Here is a 21,273-nt window from a genome sequence, read left to right on the forward strand (position 1 = left end):
TTATGAAGTTCTTCAAACTTTGGATGAAGAGAAGCAGACTCCAGAAGCACCAGTCTACTATTATGTTTTCAACACTTTGCTTTTTGCTTGCTTGTTCTTCACATATATTGGTGGGTGCTAATGTACAGGATGCTTGTTAAACAAATCCAAGATAGAGGCAAACTCAGTGACGATGTTCGTTCCGGTCAGTTGTTTCTGCTTTTCTCTTCCGTTGAAGGATGAAACAACTCTTTCTTGTGGTCTTTATTTTGCTCATGTTTAATTATTTGTAATCAGTTTGCCTGTTCCACTAGCTAGGCAATTATTAAATTTTGCATTTTCTTTTCTCTTGTAGCTTATTAGCGAGATGTTGATTCTTTTTGCAGATTCTGAAAGCGACAATGAACACGAAGATTGATGGTTCTATTGCTCAATGAACATAGTTGCCAGTCATGAGTGTAGTCATTCTATGAATTTGGTAAATGCCATTATATTATATACGAACCTCACCGTGATCCTCTCAGCATACATACAAGACCCTATCTGTCTATGCTAACAAATTTTGTTTATTCATATGAAGAAATTTGCTTGAAAATATGGTTTTCAGTAACTTTGAATCTAAATAATTATATTGATATGTGGTATACTTAATTTAATAATCTTTTTCATGGGACAAGCTACGTTAACATGTGCTCTAGAACCAAGCTAAGGTGAACGAAATATCAATGCTTAAATTTGAATTTCATCACAATCACAATAGCTAATTATTGAAATAAACAGCTCCAATTAAATTATTATTTTTTTCATTTGACCATGATGGTTAATTTCTAAAATGCACATTTTTGGTGTAACATCAGAAATAACAGTATTTCCCCTTTACACGAAACGTCTACTTTCTTTTCCATAAGCGACCACATACAAAAAAATCTGCCATCTCATGAGGTGGTGTATGATCAATACGGCAAAATTTTCAAAAAGAATATGGTTCTGCGTTCATACAATCAAAGTTGTGGGTTATCATTTGATTGAGAAACCCGTAAAAACATGCATGATAGTGACAGTGATAGTAATACAGGAAACAATGATGGGCAAAAATGTGTTAACATGTAGCAATGTTACGATGACTATCAACAAATTCTCTAAATAAAGACTTGAGCATCCTCCCGCCTTTTCCCCTCATATGTTTGTGTCCGTTACTTGCACTTGTTCTGCTTTCGATATAATCAATCCCAGCATCACCCAAAACCTTTACCCATACCCCTGCTAAACCTTCTGCTTCCCCCTGCCTTAAGTACTCACCAGGTAGACTCCGAACCTGCTTTCAACATTATAATATAACATCATTATTACACCATATGAGTCAAATAACAACAAAAGGTTAAATGAAATACCACAGCATGTAGCCATCCATGTAAAGATTTCCAACATAAGATAGATTTCCACTTTGTTTTCTCGCTAAAACTGCACACTGCAGCCAGCTGTTGCAATATAGTTGCTGATTTGTGAACCTAAAAACAGGAAACAGTTGACTCGTTTACTTTTTGACTATTTGATATTCGAGGGGGGTATGGATGAATTGAGAGTTTTACCCTTGACATTGCAGACACGCCAAGTAAAGCATATACCACATTTGAAACAATCCCCTCACCACTGTGAGATATTACATTAACCGCCATTGATGTAACTAATGATTCAGAGTTACATGTCACTGATTCCAGCAACCAACTCAGGCTAAGGTCTAGAAAACCTAAATAACAAGGAATAAATACTTTAATTACATAATCCATAAGTTGCACATATATCCCTGTAAAATTTTATATATATCCTTTCCCTTTCGAAACACTAAATCTATCATATTTACCTACGAAATAGTTTACTAAAGCAGCTGCAGAAGTGAAAACATTATTCACTCTCAGTTGTTTTCCTATTTTTTATCCAATAAACCAAACTGTGAAAAGTAACTGGTATTGTTTTATTTATACTATGGAATAGAAAAAAATATATTTTATGTTTTAAAAATGTAAATATGATGTTAAAAAAATTAGAACGATATAAAAGACATCCATTTGTAACTTATAACGAAATGATGCTCACAAGACATATAAGACATCGTGCAAGTGCTGCTCCACGATGCATAGCTGTACAACATATAGCTGCTTTCTGAAAGGAAACTTCTAAAAGAGAACCAGAAGAAGCTACTACTTCCTGCAATGCACAAAAACCCGAATTTAATAATGAATTTAACACACAAACTGCACCATGAAGGAAGCAGCAAGTAATTAGACCTTTGGAGAGTTATGAAGAAAGATTGAAGTGAAACTACAGTAAGCCTCAACAAGATCAGGTTCTTGGTCACAAACATATGATGAATTTAAAGCCATTATTGATGATGCATTTGTAAATCTTTCAAGCATTCTGATGAATAACGGTCCATATTCCTCTTTATTACCAAATTCATCAATTATAACAGAGGCTGTAAAGAGGGTAATAAGAAACTGGCAGGAAGCTTATATTCATCATTCTAAAATGAAAGGCATGTGTTTACCTGTTTTAATGTAGCACTCGTGTGTTTGAAATGAAGTGAAATTTGTTGATAAATAATCTAAAACTTTAGGCAGCAGTGTCACAAAATGGTGGCCTGTAAATCAAGTAACATTTATCATAATTAAGTGCTTTTGCAATTTACCGATGATTAATGGGATGGTAAATTACCTGCAGACATGATTGTTTGTGAAAGAGCCCTGCATGCTGACATGGATAAACATGTATTCTCGATGTGCTCTGACTGGAAGAATTTCTCAAGCAGAGGCCAAAAACTTCCAAGAATAGTAATTAAAGAATTGTCTATATCATGACATGTAGAGGGTGATGTTACAATATTACTGAAAACCGTTCCTATCCTGAAAACATTTGCTAAACGTTAATTCCAATGTTAGTAAATTACTAAACCTACATGTTTTGGGCGGTTTAAGAAAAACCTGAAAAACCCTCTTGCTGCAGAGTTGACAAGATTAGTATATGAACCTGGTAGTTGCCTAGAATGGACATGATCTCCCTCGATCTGAATAAAGAATTAACTTGCAAACGTTATTGCTAAAAAAACTTCTTTTTTCCAAAATAGGGACAAGAAGAAATCTTACAAGTTTGCCAATAGATCCGAAACTAGGGGCAAGCAATTTAAGTAATAAATTATTTCTTAATTCCAAGTTAGGAAGGCATCCAAGTATGAGAGTAATAGCACTAATAATTTCTTCCTCATCTTCCAGAGGTAAGTGCCACTTTTCCAGTCCCTGAAATTGTTTTAAATATGAGTATACAAAAAAAAACTTAAACAAAGAAACTGTTCATGACTAACCTCTGTGATCCACATTAGCATTTCTAAACTAGAAGGCTTGTGCATAACTGCAGTAGCATCTTCACAAAACTTCCGGAAGGCAGTTGCACATGCATGTGAGCATAAAGCTTCTGACATACCAGCTGCAAAAAATAAACTGAAAACAAGATTTGAGTTAAGAACATGAATATAACAAGTGATATTGAGCAGAACAAAGGTTAAAGATCAACATAGAGGTGGCAAAGAGGGTAGGACAGATCATGCAATGGGTCAAAATGGCTAATCTTTGGTACAGGTCGAGTTGACCCGAACCACCATTTGCCCAAATATTTTCATTAGTGTATCAAGTATAAAGTTGTTTACGGGGTTTGTTTGCATTAAAACACACTTCAGGAGACTTTTTTAATCCCTTTGACCTGTCTCCTTACAACTTTTTTTTACTTTACCCGATTGACCCATTAGAGATAAGACAAGTAAATAGGTTGAAATTGCATCCTCTGATCATTATTAGTAATCCACAATGCAAAACTTTATGAACAGTTGTTTTCACATTTATGTAATAAATATAGGGTTTGGATCAAATACAAATGAAATTAGCATGCTAATTGTGAGAATCACGTAGACTAATTATATATACAAGTAGAGTAATTATGTAATTACATCATAGAAATTATTCTATGATGTAATTACATAATTACTCTACTTGTATATATAATTACTCTACTTGATTCTCACAATTAGCACGTTAATTTCATTTTTACGTTAACTTTTCCTATAAATATATTCTGAGACAGATTTAGACTACATTTAAAGAAAATGGTCTGGCGTCAGTCATGTAAGAAGACATCCACTTCGAATAGGAACCAATAACATCTGCAAGTGATCTATGTACCTAAAACAAACCCAAGCCAGAATATAATTTAATATTTTGGTTCTGCATTATGGAGTTCATTTACATGTTAAAACATTATTTAAAGTAAATGACATACACTGCTCATAAAGCCTTTTGGTTCATATGATTCCCTGTCACACAAAATTGTCACCAAGTGCAAAACCATGGAGAGATCAAATTTTTGTCCTTCATGCAGTACAACATCGGCCACCTGAAACAGGAAATGAATTTTTTTTTTTAATTCCTATATTTTGTATCAGTGTCCCTCAATTTGCCTTTTCAAAAATAACAATACAGTAGAAGTAACTGACCACATTAAGAGCAAACATTCTGGTTTCCACCTCCTTCCAAGGAATTTGTAAATTTGAAGACAACCAACCACCAGAAAGAATCTGATTCATAATTATATATCAATATTATTATTTTAGAGAAAAATAATGTGGAATATAATATGAATACCTTTTGCAAAAATACAGCAGAAGTTAAAAGCTGGCAAATGTCCACCAAAAGCTCCACTAAATTTAGCCTAAATTGAGCAAGGCCATCTGGCAAGTCGCTTGACGCAGTGTCACAGGTATATGTTGAATCATCTACCTACCACAGTGAATGTCTATTTTAATGTCAATGTCATTTACTATGTTTTAACAGAGGAAAAAGTAGAGCTTATTGGACACTTTGTTACCTGAGAACGCATCAGAAGAGCATCAAACAATGCTGAAAATACTGGGGAGAAAACATCTTTGCTACTTTCTGTGATCCCAACGTCCATTCTAACAATATTGCTTGCAAGACAACACCTATAAATTGGAAAAGAGCAAACATATTCAATTGATGAACTTCATCTGAACTGTGCATATGACTACTTTTTCTTAATATTGACTGAACTGGTTAAAAGAACTACCAGAACTGCAAGGTTGAGTCTGCAATCTCCCAATCTCGACTTGGAAAAGACACACAGCTGCCAGAAAATACATGAACTTAAAACTAAAGTGAAATCGTGACTTTTTTGCAGCTTGAATATCTAACAGAGTAATACACTAAGACAATGTAAAACACAGTTATGTTTGCATGTATATCACATTTCATTATGATACTAATTTAAGGTTCAAAAAATCCAATATATTTTGATATAAACTGACAATAAGAGCCAGCAGTGCAGTTTGTTACGCGTTTGCTTTCTTTTTCGATGTAAACACTACTCTTTAAGTTATTAATGTATTATGTATCTGTATTAATGTTTTAAATATATAAAAAACAATAACTTAAGCTCTGACCTTAAAAGTGCATCCACCAGCATAAGAGCTTCAGAATGGGCTTCTATAATCATACTTGGAGCCTAGATACCAATATAATCAAGAACTTAATCACTACAGAAAAAAAAAGCTACCTTTTCCGAAAATGTAAAGGAACATAAGATGGAGAACAAGATGTTTTTTTACTTACAGCCTGACCAATCTCAGACATCAAGCATGCAATACCACTAATGACTTTTTCATCTCCGACACTAAATGCTTGAAGAAGAAGCTCTTTAAGAAATCCTACTTTGCATATAAGAACTTGTGGCAGTCCCTGTAGTGTCATTCAAATGTAAATTTATCCCAATTAAATGGATGTTTCACTTGATACCAAACCAGATATAATATTAAAATTTAAATTTATTTGTAAGAAAGGGGGTATTTTTCATTCGGGGTTATATAAATAGAACTGAAAGTCATCCTTTTTTTTATCTTCCATATTTTCAAAAATAAATGATGTAATAACAGTATTATATTGCTGTGTTTAGTTTTGGTGATCTCCAACATGTATCTCTTTATTGTTCAATTTTGAAAAATAATTCGAGTGAGCTCTAACTTATAAAGGGTAAGTTCATAAATCCATAGTCAGGGATTTGAAGATGAAGATACTATAAAATACTACCATAAGATGGAATCTCAACAAACCATTTTGTAATGTTTCTTTTTTCAAATTGCGTCCTGTCGTGAAATATTTAATAATTATTTTCAAATTTACTTCATTGACCAAGTTAGGAAAAACAAGCCTGTATGATGATTCTATAACTTGTAGAATATGCATACCTCATGCCGGCTAACGAGCTCAATCAAAACCTCAATTGCAAGATCAAATGTGGATGAAACCTAGAAACACTCAACTGTAAGGTCAATGACTATATCCTTCATAAATTACCAAAATTAAAGTTTTTCTCACCAGCAACGCGTTAAAAACAAAATTAAGAAGGGGGTGGTCTAGTAATGAGACAGGTAAAATGTCCGAGAAACATCCTGCCCGGACCTAAAAACAAAAAAGCATGATTCAGATGTAGAAGAACGTGAAAACAAAACATTCAACAAGCAATATTAAGATCAGTAGTAGTCAGAAAACATTTAAAGATGATGAATTTGTCATACCCAACTCAACAAACACCGAAGGATCTTTCTGCTCCTTTCATGTAGTTGAATGGCATTATCAAAGGTTTCTTCAGATTGCTGCAGTAGGAACTTTAATACTGCTGATGTGTGTGATAGTAGCTGTCAGTTAATTTATAAGATAATAAGTTAGTTGCTATTAAGAAAAGTTATAGTTACTTATAACTAGATTCAGTACCTCTGGGCCAAAGTCAATTCTTTGAGCAGATTTGATTTTACATTCGTCTTCAACAACCTCTGGCAAGACAGTGAGCGTTTCTAAAACAACAATATTGCCATCATCCTGACCTTGAAGATTGTGAAGACTGTAAAAGAGCTTCTGAATTGGGTTGTAGTAGTCGGTAGCGCCAAGTATGAGTGTGGATAGAGCCAGACAAATTTGTGTCAAGAGCTACGCCCAACCCAACCAAAACACAAAGGATAAGTTATCAAACGACCTGCGCATAATATAATATTGTGTGTAACGGAAGTAGGTACCTGGGATGGGCCTAAAGTAAAGCGTTTGGCTGCGATAAGGAGAGCATTAACAAGAGACTCCTTAGCTTGGAGAGGGAGACAATGGGCTTCATTCTGGATCTGGGATTAGTTAGTTAGTTAGTATTGGTAGGTAATTATTATGTTATTAGTTGAAAATGTGATACCTTTCGCTTAAGGAGTTGAGCAGCGAAGAAGTGGAGTTCAAAATCAGAATGAGAATGATTGGAAGAGGTGAGAATTGAAGTGGTGATCTCCCAAGCGGCATGAGTGTGCTGGAACTGAACCAGCCACTGATTAGCAGACACCCGGTTACAGGACTCGGTGTCGTGAACCGCCTGAGCCACCTGACTTTGCAGTAACTCCATTCAGTATCTCATCATCGCCACCGATTTCACCTCATTTGTTACCTCCAATCAGCAATCTTCTTTCTTTGACTCACTCACTGATTATTTTACCTATTTAATTAAAAAAAATCATTTTAATAACTAAACTAATAAACTAACAATCACCAATCTCATGCATCATTCCAAAAAATTCCAATTCCAGATCTGCAAATGGAACTAGGTGAAAAATAAAATACACCATCATCATCCTCATACATTTCACAATGACCAATTTTATCCCCTTTCCCCAATAATTCGAATAACAAATTACCTTAAATTACAAGGAACAATATCTTCATCGCGTTTCTCCGTGCCGTATTCACCAACGCCCCTGTCAATCGCCGGAAATCGACGCCACAGCTATCAGAATGTATTTTTTAATATTGGTTGGGGAAGAGCCAAGGTTGTGGACGCGACTGTGGGGGCGGAGGAAGCAGTGATATGTGTTGTATTTTTCTATACAAGGTAAGGTGCAGGTCGTTGGTGGCTGATGACGGTGGTCCGGTGGTGGGTTGTTGTTGCTAGCATAGATGAAGAAACAGATAGGAGGTTTGAGACTTGAGAGAGGGGTAGGTTAGTTTATTAGTTTAATTATTAAAATGGTTTTTTAATTAAATAGGTAAAATGACCGATAACAAGAAAAACTAACTGGGTTAAGTCTAAAGAACAAAGGATGTCACATGTGGAAACGTACAGTACAAAACAAGTTACTTTTAAAGATAAAGGACAATGAGTGAAATATGGTACAAACATAAAGTACAATCTCTGAAATTCTTTCTAAATACAAATATAATGGTTTGTGAGTTCATTACCCTTTTGTCCCTGACCAATACCCCCATCTTGGTAAGTTTAACGGACAAACACGAATAGAGGTCGCGTTTGTTTAATAAGTTCGGTAACTTCCGTGTGTTAAGGTGTAGTAATATTTTGTAGTTAACATGTTTTTAATTATTTGTTTTTCTACCAAGTATATAAACCAAGTGAAAAATAAAACAAGCCCTACCATGTTAAGTGTTTAGTCTTTTTGGATATCATGTGGTGTCATTCTGAATTTGTGTGGATTTATTATTCTTTTTGGATTAATATGTAATCGTTTATTTTTGTTTGTTTGTTTGTTAGAGTCGTTTATGTTTGTTTTTCCATTAATGCTCATTAGTATCGGTTAGTGTTCATTTGTCCATTAGTGTATGTTAACGTTTGTTTACACTATTAACGAACGGACACAGACAAACTCAATTCCTTAATGAACAGACACGGACATGAATTTTCGTATGGTAGAGTGTTCTTGAACCACATGTTTGTCTGACAAAAGCTTAACGGAAAAACATGGACAAGGTCTTGTCTGGTTCAGTTCGGTCCGCTTACAACCCTATCTTCAGGAAACAAGGTGGAAAAAGCATAGAGGGACAAAGTGCAATGGGTATAAGTTTTGGTACTCGGGGTGTGGCAGAGCTAAGAATGAGGTGGGGATTCTAGTGGTTAAGGAACTACACACTGGTGTGGTGGGGGTGTTAAGGCATAATGATAGGATTATCGTGTTGATGCTAGTACCAGGGGAGGAAGTCGCAGCAGTGGTTTGTGCTTACGCGACATATCTCGAACTAGCGGACCAAGAAAAGAGAGAGTTTCAGGATTGCTTAGACGCGATTGTGGGAAGGATGAGAGGATTTGTATAGGATGTGATTTTAATGGACATATTGGCAAGGATAACAATGGCTTTCAAGCTGTTCATTGGGGCTTTGGTTTTGGTGATAGAAATGAGGCCGCCACAAATCTTCTAGACTTTCAAGTGGCCCACCACCTTGGTATATGATGCATGGTGGGTATGAAAAATGTGTTAATTTTTTCAAAGGTTAGTTCACACATTGTTGAGTTTTTAATTTATAAAAATGATTATTATATTAAATAAATCACACACAAATAGGCAAGTGTACATATCGTGTATATAGTAAAGTATAGGTAATAACCAAGTATCAATCCACAGACACACTTATAGATTTTTACTACTAATCGTTGTATTTATTTAACCGAAGTGAAAATTTTGGTTTTGGTTTTGGTTTTGGTTTTGGTTTGAGTTTAAAGAAACGTAAATTAAAATTAAAACACAATATTTTTGGGTTTTTTATATTTTTAAATAGAAAGAAGATCAAAGATAAAAGTGTATCATCTTGGTTAAAACTACTCTTAACTTGGTTTAATTGTTGATTAGTAAACATGTGATTTGAGCTTGTTATGGTGATTAAATATGAGAATAACATCGTTAGTCATGTTATTCCATGATAATTAAAGAAATAGATAACTCTTGATCCCTTTTACTAAAACATCATTTTATGTAAGCAAGTGATTTTTGATAAAGCTAAGTTAACTCACTTTAAAGATGACACAATTCCTTAAATTACTAAATGAATTGTCCTTGATACTTTAGTAAAAATAACCTTTGTATTACACATATAATACCAATTAAAATTAGTTGAGCTGTAAATAATTAACCTTGAATTACCAAGTAATGTATCAAGAATACATGAGCAAGATCCCGATTCCAGCTCAGCGTGGGTCGGTTATATCTTTCACTTTATGGAGTAGTTTAGCAAAGTCGATGAAACAGATGTACACAACTCTTAAGCAATTATGGAACTCATGTAATAACCACTCAAGAGTTGCTTGAAATAGGTTATGCCGCAAACTCACTTAACGAGTAATTAAACAATTCTAGTGGATGAACACCAACAATCTGTTTTTGTAACAACGTGAAAATTTCGAGTTCAAAGTATCAACCTTCCAAAGTATAGGGACTAAAATTGCCGAATTCCAAACTTGAGGGTTAAAAATGAAAATATGGTTTTCCTGACCCATCGCGCTACGCGATGAGTCAGAAGAGACTCCCATCGACACGTGGAGTGGTGGCTGCCACGTGTCGACACGTGGCAGACCTACCCTCTGCGTCATCAAGCCTATATCGCGATACGCGATAGGCCTGCTTAAGGACCTATCGCGAAGCGCGATGGGGACCCAGGAATCGTCTATAAATAGCAGCCATGGGATCTCATTCCAAGTATCCCAAATCAGCTCTCTAACCTCTCTCTACAAATATCACTCTCTCTCTAAAAAAACCTCGTAAAACGTGCCACGACAAACATTGATAAGCGGGCCCCGATTCCTCGAATTCTGTGTCAAACGTTTCCTTGAAGTTTATATCACCCTCCACCCACATACCAAGAAGATGTTATAATGGAAATGAATCTCGATAAGCGTGTTATCGAGAGTTGATGTTTGGCGTTATCAATTGACGACCAAAGAGTTCAAGCGGCGTTGGAGTGCTGCTCGAGTCCCTAGAGTTTCTATACGCCATTTAAGGTTAGGCGTAATATCGAATTCAATATAATTTAAATATTATATTCAAGGCTTAAGCCTTAAGTCGAGGATATACTCGATACCTCGATAAAAGAAAAGAAAAGAAAACATAACAAAGAAACGAATGAAAGATTGATTATTGAATATTGTTGAATGCGTATATATATGTGTAAGTATATATGTAAATATTCTTTGTTATGAAATATTATTTAATGAATAAAGAGTATTCTTAAATAATAAAAGAAAAGATTACGTTTCTTGGAGAAAAGGAAACGTCGGGTTTTTAATATAAACTAAAGGTTTATAATTTACTTTTAAACTAAAGGTTTTTAAGTAAATAAGAATTGAACTAAAGGTTCAATCGAGGATTGAGATATAAGACTAAAGGTCTTAAGCCGGATCGTGTATCTGACTAACAAATATTTATACTCGTACTATAGGTGTGAGATAAAGAAAGGGAAAGACCCTTGGACAGTGAGTGAAGCCGATCCTAAAGAGACAAGGTGAATACGCCCCCAAACTTTTACTTATTTAAAATGAGTCAACTTGTTATTTGAAATTGTTTACAAGGAACTATGTGTTCCTAAAACAGTTATATATAAAGGGTATAAACCTAGCCCTCAGGTTGTGGTATACGTATGTCTGGATCCTTACATAGGTGGTACTATGCGATGTATGGGCATGATCGCACCACCCTCGGTCGTAGGACGCTCTCCTGCAGGGAGTACGACCTTATGTGTATATTTACGGGTACTTAACTAAGTCGAACGCTGCGGTGTTTGCTGAGGTGACCTAGCGTAGAGGCTCATATTTCTAATGTGTTATTTGACTTTGTTATTCTTAAGCCACGTTGGGCCGAGGCAGGCGTAGTCTCGAGGGGTAATAAAGTAAAAGAATTATTTTTGCGTCAGCGTGTTCACCAGCATTCGTTGCTGACGTATTTTATTACATTTTGCAGGTGAACAAAGTTAGAGCTTGGAAATGACGAAGTACTAATATCCGATGGCTCGGATTCATTTTGTATAATTTTAATATGGTGGTTTGTAAACATAAACAAGTAATCTTTTGTTAACAACTTTAAACGGGTCTTTTATAATTCCCGTCTTTTGAATATATATATAAAAATTACACTTTTGATCCTTAAAGTTTATAAGTCTTCCGCAAAATAACGCAACTCTGATTTATTTACAAACACGATACCAACTTGTGGGTCGCACTCCTAGGCCCTAGATGGGGGTGTGACAGGTTTGGTATCAGAGCTATCGATCTTAGCGAATTGGGTATCATAAAACAATACCCAAGCTTCGATCCAAATATAGGAAATTATTTGATTATTTGTTTTAAGGATAAGATAGGCTAGTAACCTTTCTATCCCTCTCTTCATTCTAAACCACCCAAAATTGTTAGATGTCATTCAAAGCTCTTATGGAGAATTTTACTCGCAAGGTCAAGGAAGCCGGTATAGCCGAACCCTTACCCCGAGGATAACATGAGCGATGGATATTATGAAGCGTTCTTTGATCAAGACGTGGAACGAGACTTTTCCAAACCCTTATACTACCCCGGAAGTAAGCATTACCCGATAGAAGTACCCCATAGTCCACCAAAGCCAAGTGTTAAGCCATCGAGACACTCCAGCTATCACACACCAACCATGCCGATGTATCAACCATCACAAGAACCACAAAACTATCCCGCTGGATATTTCCCAAATGCACACCCATCCTACACTTTCCTTTCAAACCGACCCATAAAGGAAGAACCACGAAGCCTATCCTTCGACTGGATGCAGTGTCATTCCGACCCATGTCGATGGTTTACTGGAAGTTCCACCATGAATGAAGTCAACTCGCAACCCAACAATATCGAAGGGCCGTCCCGCAAGCCCAAGATGAGGGTAATGATGCCCTAAGAAAGTTTCAAGATGCCCCCAATGGAGAACGAAACTGCACAACCAATGGAGGAAGATGAAGATGAACAGAAGAAGAACCCAATGAAGAGGAGGATCTCGATGAAGATGAAGATCCCAAAAAAGATGATGAGGACCCTATGGAGGAGTCCGAGGATGAAATGGAAGAAGAGCATCCTGAGAACTCTAACGAGATGTCAAGCTCAATGAATGGATCACTCACTTCCAAGAATCCAAGCTACGGTTCCATCGATCCGTATGTTGAATATCTGGAGAAACTAAGGAACCAAGCTTCGTCAAGCTTCCCGCCATTTCAAGGGAGAATTCCTTCAATTCAAGAACAAGCCGATGAAATTCGCGAGCAAAATCAAGCCGCCAAGACATACCTTTACCTTGTATCTGACCAGACTTATGTTCCGTATCCTGAGCCGCGGAACCATTACGAGATGGTAACACTGGGTTATCGCGACCCACCTCCGCAGTACGGATACCCCAACATAGTCCCGCAGTCGTATGAGGAACATCTGGATCGTGCATTGCATGAGACTGACGACTGGAGAAGGAAGGTAGATGAGGAAAAGAAGAAGAAAAAAAGCATGGGAGAGAAACTTCTTCATAAATACAACAAACTCACAAAAGTTGTGAAGAAGTTTATGAAAGACTAAAGACGGTGGTGATGTGATGTGTGTAAAATAGTTTTTATTTGCTATGTGTACTAATAAAGAACGTATGAAACGTTCTCTTGTAATAGTAGGACAAGTTATATATATCGTTGAAACGATATATATATGTATGTCTAATAGAAAAGATATATATTTATATATATATATATATATATATATATATCTTTTATGATATATATATATATATATGTGTGTAATAAAACAAGTGTTTTAAAAAGAAACGTTGTTAAATTTCATACTAAACTGAAAAAGATAAAAGAAAAGATGTCTGAACAAAGTAATAATAATAACGAGAATGCTCGTAAAGAAAAAGAAATGAAAGACAAGGGAAAAGGCCCCGAGAACGAGCGAAAGGAAGAAATTCCCGAGAAATATATGAATAAATTTCAAAAGATGATTAAAGATGATGTTAGAGAAGAATCCGTGTTTAGATCTCAATCTAGACAATCTAGACATTCTCGAAATGCTAATCCTTCCGTTCATCCCTCTCGAAAATCCGAAAAGTCTCGACCGAATCCGTCTCGTGTCGAAGAGAGTGTACATGAGTCTAACGCCGACGGCGGAGTTAGACGTGAGTTCAAGAAACTCAAGATAAGTGGTTTTTCGTTCAAAGACTTCAAATACTATGGACCGAAAGAGTTCCATGGTGACAAAGGGGCCATCACAACTGTGAGATGGCTCGAGGAGATGGAAACTATTGTTATAACAAGCAAGTTCTCCGAGGAGGCGAAAATTCAATACTCTGCTTTGATGTTCAAGGGTGAAGCGCATGAGTGGTGGAATGCGTTGATGAGTAAGGGAAGAGAAGTGATGTATGGCTTGACATGGAAGAATTCAAGGCCATGGTGATGGGAAAGTTTTGTCCCATGCACGAAACTGACCAGATCCAAACGAAATTCCTTAATCATAAGGTCGCAGGGACAAACCTTCGGGAATACAACACTAAATTCCTTGAGTATTGTCGCCTTGTTCCCCAGCTGGTTAACCCTGAGTCCAGCAAAGTCAGGAGATACATATGGGGATTTCCGCGGGAAATCCGCGACATGGTAAGGTCTCACTTACCTCATACCGTTGACTCTGCAATGGAGTTGGCTGGTGTAACGATTCCGACGAAACCAGGGATATCCTAACCGGTAGACGAGAGTTACGTCATATTTAATGTCGGATACATGAATTACCATAGTAATTATACGAGAATACATGGTTCACTGTATTGATTGTACGTGAATATATAATTCATCGCATTGATTATGCGATTAATCGATCGATAGTTATTGAAACCCGAACGAATCAAGGGTTCAATTATAGACGAAATATATGATATTTAGTGATGTTACGAAGCATTAATGCTTCGGGATAAGTGAATTAAAGCACAGAAAAAGAATTTCGATTTAATGGTACGTCGGTACGTTAAACGAAACCTTTAATACCAAACCGAGCAAGAGACGATCGATCAAGCCGAAAAAGATGCATAATTATTAATAATATGATGTTTCAAGCTAATAAATGCCATGGTTTAAGTTTTTTTAAAAGTTTTAAATCGGTTTTATATAAATTTCATTTTTAAGCCGAAAAAAGACCGTTTTAGCCTCGTTTTAAGCCGAATTAGACATTTAACCGAAAAACGAACTGAACCAGATTATCCAAAACATTATCCGGATTTCGAGAATCCAAACTTGTGGCTAGAAATGAAGAGGTGGGTCCCACCCCACCCCTCCAAGAGGCCGATCGGACACCACCCCCACAAACCCACTTCATTTTCTTTTTTCTCATCAAACACTCCAACAATCTTCAACTCTCTCAAGATCATGATCCAAAACCGAGAGTTCTAGCAAGAAAAACAAGGTAATGATTGAGTTATTCACGTGTTCATTTTCGTTTATTGAGTTTGCTTGCAAGAAAATGAGGTTTCAAAGATGAAAACCGATTCTTGTATGATCAAGTGATGTATACGGGTTATACAAGGGATCTTGGTCCAAGAAAGGAGTTAAACGGACCAAAAACGGATTTTTACGGTTAAATCTTTGTTTTTAAAGCAATATCCGAAACTATAGTGTAAGAGGCTTGATCGTGAGTGTAACTTGCTTGGTATTGTGGTATGTTGGTTGTAGGTTCTGTATTTAGTGGTAAATAAGGTGGAAAGACGAGTTTGTAGCTTGTAGTGGCGGAAAACGAAAGGTATATTCGGTTATGTTCGGTTTTGGGAAATTTGGACAGATTGTTGATGCTTTAGAGTTAGGTTATGAAATTTTACAGAGGTGTTAAACACATGAAAATAAGAGTTCTGTGAATTTTTGGTAATTTTTGGATAAAGGATGAATATTTGGTGAATTTAATGCTCGGTTTTGGCTAAAAATGGTGAAAAATAGTTAAATATCATGAAAAATTCTGGAAAATTGCAGATAAGCTTTTTATATCATGTATAAATCACACACAAAATTTGAGGTCAGTTGGAGAAGTCTAAGTATGCTTTTCGGTTAAACGAGTTCTAGGGTTTTCTAGCTCGGTTTTAGTAAAAAGGGCATGTAAAAGAATATTTTGGTTCTGGAAAAATTACAGGGGACTATGTGGATGGCAGGGGACATCCAGGAAAAATTTGGGATTTTTCTAAGATCGTTTGGTATTTACGACATATTTAGTGTTTAAATGGTGTTTAAAAAATAGATAAATAAATTTTAAATATAAGAATTAATTCTGGAAATATTTTTATTAAATTCCCCACTGTTAAAAAGTGATTTTTGCAAAATTTCAAGATCCGAGAGTAAACGGATAATTAATCGTGCTAATTATCAACCTTTTAAAGTTAAAACGCGTAAACCGGTGAAGTTCGCTTAAACGAGCTGACTGGTGTATAAAAACCCTAAAAATGAACTATTTTCATATAAATGAGTTAAACAAGTAAAAATAAACCATCCGAAAATAATTCGGATGATTTGAGTAATTTTAACCTATTTTAACAGTTTCCGGTACGCCAAAGACGGAAACGGGTCCCGCGGCCAATCGGGACGTCTAAACCGAGCTATAATTTCACATCTTTAATTAAATTATCAGACAACCACTATTTTCGGGTCGTGTGTGACCAACCTCATTTTTGAAACATAAAAACGGATAACCGTGCTAGACACGCAAAACGAGAAAAAAACGACTAATAGTAGTTGTGACCATGGAACTCTAAACGACATCACAATCTGAGTCCGGAGAAGTGTTTCTGGGTTAACCTTGCCCCCAGAACGGGTACAGTGCTGGGTTAACAGTGCCCCAGATGTACCGGTTAACTTGGTTAAAGTTATATTAATAATAAGTGTATAATAACGATCGTAGGGATCATATTACAGATTGGACGTGTTAACTGATAATGATTGTTGTTACCTGCTTGCATGTGCTAAGGTGAGTTTCACGAGCCCCTTTTTCTGAATTGTTTTTAAATATTTTCCCGGGGCGGAAAGCATGTTATTATTTAAATGTTTAAGTTCGTACTGAACGCATGGATTTGCGTGTATTTATAAATATTTGATTGTACGGGAATCGTACGGAATGGGTACAGGACTGGGTTAACAGTGTCCCCAGATGTCCTTGGAAGTGTTTCCGGGTTAACATTGCCCCCAGAGTGAGTACAGTACTGGGTTAACAGTGTCCCCAGGGGTTCCTAGAAGTGTTTCCGGGTTAACATTGCCCCCGGAGTGAGTACAGTACTGGGTTAACAATGTCCCCAGGGGTTCCTAGAAGTGTTTCCGGGTTAACATTGCCCCCGGAGTGAGTACAGTACTGGGTTAACAGTGTCCCCAGGGGTTCCTAGAAGTGTTTCCGGGTTAACATTGCCCCCAGAGTGAGTACAGTACTGGGTTAACAGTGTCCCCAGGGGTTCCTAGATGTGTTTCTGGGTTAACATTGTCCCCAGAGTGAGTACAGTACTGGGTTAACAGTGTCCCCAGATAATATTATATTATGATATGGATTTATCATGGTTTACTAAAATTGTGAAACTCACCAACTATTCGTAGTTGACCCGTTTTCTCACATGCTTTTCAGGTACAATTAAGATGAAGTGATTGCTTACGTGCTAAGTGCTTGATGTGTGTAAGATTTGCGTGCAGGATATTAGGATACATTATAACAAATAGAATTGTGTATCGTATTGTATGATGCGTGTATCACCTAGACGGTAATGAAATACAAGATAATGCAATTTGAAGTATATTAATGTATTCAGTTTTCTTTATAAACAATGTGGTTGATATCAGACGAGTCTGTCGCACCCCGTTTACGTTTCCGCTACGGTTTCGGGGTGTTACAGAACTTGGTATCAGAGCCATTGGTTATAAAAGAATTAGGATGTCTTTAAAAGATACCTAAAATATAACCAGTAGCTCAAGTATTATAGGATCTGAATATCAACTAATAATATATAGTGACGAGATCTGGATGAACTTGGATGGACAAGTGAGTTATTATGGTCCGGAACATAATAACAGATTTGTCCGCACGAGGGAATTCAGGGGAAATCACGGGGTACATTAATAGGTAAAAATGGCAACATATGTGTAAAGTATATAATATTATTTATGCGTGCTAATGTGTGTGTATATATATGTGCATATCTTGTGGGTACATGTATTGAGAAATAGGACCCGGATAAGGAACCGGGGGATGAAATAATAAAGTGCCGTGGATGCTAAAAATTTCTAGAGCATCGGTTGATAATGAGTCTGACTTATCGGGCCATAGTTATGATAGTACCAAGTTAGATCTCCCGTTTGACCTTAACCAGAAATATCTAGTAACCGTCACTCCCAACCAAAATTGATAAATCCCTTACCCTACCAACACCGGTACCGTATATCCTAATAACCCCCTATGTTCACCCGAACCGCCAACCTCACGTACGGACGGACCTGTACCTGAACCCATTCTTGTTCCAATAAAATAAAAATAAAATAATAATAATAAAATGGATAATAAATCAGCAGATAAAAATAATATATAGAAATATATATATGTATTGCTCACTTTCAAACATATGAGTCATACCTCCTCCAGATCGAGAATTACTGATTTTAGCAAACCTAGAACGCCTGAGGACATTGACTGAGCAGGTGATAGAGTTTCCCATAATAGTAATTGACAATATTTGAAGGCAACCGTGTTGCGCGATTAACTCGAACCTTGCAACTCCCTATGTTAACCTTACATCCGTTAGATGCCTATACCCATGTATACTCGAATAGAATGATTACCCATACACAAAGAGGTGTTGGAATCATTATAGCATAGTTGGTTATTCGTTCGTAGGTGATATACCGTGTATGCCGGATATACAAATAGACACGGATATTATAACTCCGTGGTACGTAATCGTTTGGTGCTCACGGTGAGCATGTATCGGTTATGCTGACATGCAGAAGGATAATGAAATCAAGAATATTAAACGTTGATCTTTGTTGAGAAAGATCTATATGTCGGTTGGTGACAAGGGTTATGAAACATATTTAAACGTTAACCGACGTCAGGTTAAGTCCATATGTTATTATACTTGTGGGACATATATACTAGATACTGGTGTGTGTAATATGTATGATAATATTCGGTGTGTATGTATACCTGTTGATATGATTGAGCTGGTAACGAGTTAAAAGGTGAGATTAGTATTGATTACTGCGTACGGGATGAGTACGGCAGAATGGCATAAAAAGAATAACTCCAATGATGAAGATTGATATGAGTCAGTTGATCGCTCAAAGAAAGCAGGTGATGATACCGAATGTCGTATCACAGATTACTGTTAGTGTTGATGCAAATGTGATCGCAGAATTATAGATCGAGCGATCACATGAATATGAATATTTCAATTCTTAGTGGTATTACTAAGAGTGATATTGTTCCACCAAATACTATTTTGACTACAAGTATTAGTTATAAACTAAACATGAATAGTAGTCGTAATGAATTAGATCCGGTATGAAGGATATGTTTGTTGTTTGTGGTAAGGAAATTATTAATAGTTTACTAATGGTAAAGGGAGGAATGGATTAGCGAGTGGATAGAAAAGATCGAAATGGTTAAGGATATTGGTAAGAGTCTAGAACATTGTGTAGTGAAATATGCTACAGATATGTTGGTAGATTATGTTGTATCGTGATGGAACACGATAAATTACAGTTAGAAAATTATTACTCAGATGATATGGTCGGAATTTAAAATTCTTGTGCTAGAGCACTTTTATTCGAATGATTAAGTTCAGAGATTGGAAACTGAGTTATGGAAGATAGAAATGTTGTGTGCTGATCACATAGAACACGCTAATCGTTTGAAGGAATTGTCATGTCTGGTAACATGGCTAATTACTCCTGAAACTAAGCAAAGTGAGCGCTATATTGGGAGCTAACTCCATCGATAAGGAGTATAGTCAACCCTGTAAAATATACAACCTTTGGGAGGGTTGTGTCACAAGCCAGCACTGATATATTTGACTTTATAGGAAGCGGACTGGAAGGACGTTAGGTGAGACGTCGAGTGTTAAAAAGAGAAATGATAAAGGTATAGTGCAAGATAGACTTGTGAATAAGTAGGTATGTCCTACAACCCAGAATCATACTAAAGACTAGTTCTTGTGTGAAACATGAACCGCATGAAGGGTCCTTCCCTAAATGTGGAAAATATGGTTATCGGCAGGAAGAAGAATGTCGAGTGATAGTAGGCCACAGGTGTGGTAAAGATGGACGTAATGCCCCAATTGTAGAACCAATTGAAGCCATGTGAACCGGCAACCCAACTCATTCGTGTACAACCACTCGAACCCAACGCTTCAATAACAATCCATCCGAAGAAATCAAATTATGCCAAACAGTTGTACTTGCTATGAATGTGGCAGTACAGAACGTTTCAAGAAAAATTGCCAAAAGTTGAACCAAGGTGTCGTTGGAAGAACGAACCTCATGCAAGCATCACCTCTGATCAAGCAAGGAGCCGTACTTATGGGAGTAATTCGAATGAAGCACATCATGATCCAAAGGTGGTATTAAATATGTTGTAGTTTGTGACATTCATGACAAAACGAGGTACACTATATTCATTACGTAACAAGTAAAACGATAAATCGGTTAATTCGTAGTGCTTAAACGAGTAACCGGGACCGATACTAATTATGACCCGTATACATACTGAGGGGTCATATCACGAGTTATATATATGTTATAGAGGCTAACATATTGATATTTAGGCCCCAGTACGTTTAAAACTCTTTAAACGAAAAAGGTTTCGTTTATCGATACGCTATAAGCTTAAACGCAATCGTTAATATCAAAACAAGGCATTGTAGCATCCGTTAAGCCGAAAAAGATTTATAAAACACTTATATGACATGTTCTAAAGCAATCCGTGAAAATATTTTGGAATTTTACAACGAGTCAGTACGTTTTTCTTATATTACAAAAATAAGCTGAAAAACACTCGTTTTTTGCGCTATTTCTCACACCCGAATTAATTTTCTTGCGAAAAACCGAACCCGAACTAAATTTGAAGTGGGATTTTCATGTTTGGGCTTGTATGATCAGATTAATGGGCCAAAACAGCCCATTAAGGGCCCCTCCATAGTTCCGATCGGAACAGCCCACCATACTTCACATTTTTTTTTATATATAACTTACTCTTAAGTCTTTGTTATTCATTTTAACTCTTAAAAATTTGAAGTCCAAAGCAGCTCCAACTTCTGCTCTATCAACCTCTCCTTCAAAACCCTAAGGTAAGATCAAGTTTTATGAAAATTTAACCAAGTTTGATTCATATAATTAACATATAAACATGTTTTTAGTTAGTTTTAAACATGTTTAACCATCCAAAAACCCT

At 36.4% G+C, this 21,273-nt stretch overlaps 2 pseudogenes across 2 annotated transcripts in view; one reads left to right on the forward strand and one right to left on the reverse strand.

The window, feature by feature from the left end:
* The window catches only part of LOC143589445 (ceramide synthase 1 LOH3-like), a 41,695-nt pseudogene extending 41,221 nt beyond the window's left edge, over window positions 1-474 (forward strand). The window contains exons 6-7 of the transcript XR_013145286.1: window positions 1-184; window positions 366-474. The product of XR_013145286.1 is annotated as a ceramide synthase 1 LOH3-like (transcript). The remainder of the gene's footprint in view (window positions 185-365) is intronic.
* A 552-nt stretch (window positions 475-1,026) lies between these two features.
* On the reverse strand, window positions 1,027-7,470 carry LOC143589446 (uncharacterized; annotated as a pseudogene). Its single transcript, XR_013145287.1, has 24 exons — window positions 7,270-7,470; window positions 7,106-7,204; window positions 6,807-7,019; window positions 6,611-6,730; window positions 6,411-6,494; window positions 6,281-6,340; window positions 5,649-5,774; window positions 5,480-5,541; window positions 5,107-5,163; window positions 4,888-5,002; window positions 4,665-4,799; window positions 4,517-4,597; window positions 4,303-4,416; window positions 4,127-4,205; window positions 3,335-3,471; window positions 3,120-3,269; window positions 2,958-3,040; window positions 2,692-2,879; window positions 2,525-2,617; window positions 2,265-2,452; window positions 2,074-2,184; window positions 1,569-1,726; window positions 1,371-1,487; window positions 1,027-1,294 (listed from the first exon to the last, which is right to left on the reverse strand). The product of XR_013145287.1 is annotated as an uncharacterized LOC143589446 (transcript).
* Between the last annotated feature and the right edge of the window lie 13,803 nt (window positions 7,471-21,273).

The sequence above is a fragment of the Bidens hawaiensis genome, unplaced genomic scaffold, assembly GCF_021521415.1.
Source record: "Bidens hawaiensis isolate Kalapana, Puna unplaced genomic scaffold, B.hawaiensis_p1.1 tig00037564_1, whole genome shotgun sequence".
Lineage (NCBI taxonomy): Eukaryota > Viridiplantae > Streptophyta > Magnoliopsida > Asterales > Asteraceae > Bidens > Bidens hawaiensis.